Source organism: Papilio polytes, unplaced genomic scaffold (assembly GCF_000836215.1).
Source record: "Papilio polytes unplaced genomic scaffold, Ppol_1.0 DF823919.1, whole genome shotgun sequence".
Lineage (NCBI taxonomy): Eukaryota > Metazoa > Arthropoda > Insecta > Lepidoptera > Papilionidae > Papilio > Papilio polytes.
The window spans coordinates 1-2028 of NW_013525285.1; the positions used below are offsets into that span (position 1 = coordinate 1).

A 2028-nucleotide genomic window follows, 5' to 3' on the forward strand; every position below is an offset into this window, starting at 1 on the left:
AAACCTTCTGCGGCAGCTATGCTTACGCCTCCCCTGAGATACTCAAAGGAGTTCCATATAGACCTCAGGACTCTGATATCTGGAGTATGGGAGTTGTACTCTACGCTATTGTCTATGGACGTCTGCCTTTCGATGATACTAATTATACGCAACTTCTTAAGGTTAGTAATATTACTTTGCTTATTCATTTTTTTGTTAATTACTAGCTGTTTCTGTGCGGCTTCATCCGCATTCAATTATTAACACTTTATTTTATTGTTTACATTTGTCAAATTCTCAATTGCAAATGTCAAAATTACCGTTGCTGTAATAACTGCTTCTTAATGTTGGCAGCTTGTGGTATGGTCCTTTTCCCACATGACAGTTTTTATCCAATTTATTTACCCTGTAAGTTTAAATGCGTGAAAATATATAGCCTAAAGCGAGTATTAAGTGTAAACATACTGTGATTGCTGACATCATATGTACGTCACAAAGTAGCGTGTATTTACGCTTTACTATTATACATTAACGTAAAAGTATAAAAGTCTGGATATAGATAGATAGTATAGATTTTAAGCTATAAATGCCTTATCGACACCTATCGAAGTTTAAATATTCAAATTCCCTGACATGTTTTATCAACATTAATATGTTTTCTAGGATTTCCTTTATCGTTTTGCTTAACATTACTTACATTTAGTTTACCAAAACATTCGTTGCAACACAACAAATGTAATAATTTAAAGGACATTGTGGTAATTTGAAAGACATCGACCTCGTGGATTACTTTTTTACGAGGTGCACTTGTATACGTCACATTTGTTACTTTCCAACTAAGGAAACTTGCACGAGCCTAATACCAATTTTTATGTTTTATTTTTTTCTCATTATTTTTTTCTGTATTAACCCCTATTGAGTTTTTCAAACTGAGGTACTTTGGTGGTAATAATAGTGTAAGTAATACATAACTTAATTGAAATTCATCACAAACAAATGACTGACTCGGCCAATATCACTGGTAACATAATCCTTACAAATAGTATTGACGTTTTATTTTATTTTCAAGTAAGTAAACAGTAGATACTTAAGTTATTTAAAATGCAGTTATGCTTAAGTCAATTTACGTAAATGCAAGGATATACATCTAATTAGATGGATAAATATCCATTAGTCTTTATTCGCTTATTACATTTTTGTATAGAAAATACCATAGATGGTTTAAATGTTATCATCAAAATTTGAAATTAGCAAATAAAATTAAAATACAATCGTTTCAGTCAAAACGTATTGATTAATAATTGTTTTTTACTTTTTGCTTATCTTGGGGGGGTATTGTTTGGATTGTAACTAGACTATAGTCATATAAGTTTTGCTATTGCTATTAAATTTATTTTTACTGGAATGTTCCACAGCAGGTGCAAAACAAAGTATCATTCCCGCGGGAACCGAAAGTGTCGGCCGATTGTCGAAAATTGATTACAAAAATCCTATCGCCACTCAAAGTGCGCGTCAAGATCCCACAGATACTCGCCGACCCCTGGCTTAATCCAAACCAACCAGCCAAAGTAGATGAAAGTGAAGCACCACAGGTAAATGTGTCAAGTATCTCCACATTCACAACATTCAAACAAAAACAATGTACTCTCTCCCTTTCTCTGTCTCTCTGAAAATGTTTAACGATAACGCTTCGATATCAACGGCTCGCCAGTGGAAACCAACGGCCTATACTCAGTTTGTCAAAACTCTATCTTTAGTATGCTATAAGTGTGTCTTTTATGTTTTATAGCACTAGTATATGTACAAATAACAATAAATGTTTGTTAACTTTCAATGAATTTTACTATTTCCCAGGAAAACGCACATTCCAGCAAAGATGAAATAAAAAGTGTAAATATCGGCACTGTAACGTACGACAGACATTTGGAAGAAGTAAAATAATCGAAAATGTAAAAAAAAGTCAAAAACAAAAGCAAACAATTATTGAAAGTTATAAAAATATACAAATATTTATATATTGAACGAATCATTGACTTTCATTTTCCTACA

At 32.3% G+C, this 2028-nt stretch overlaps 1 pseudogene; it reads left to right on the forward strand.

The window, feature by feature from the left end:
* The first annotated feature begins 3 nt into the window (after positions 1-3).
* LOC106102623 lies at positions 4-1991 on the forward strand (annotated as a pseudogene).
* The last annotated feature ends 37 nt before the right edge of the window (positions 1992-2028 follow it).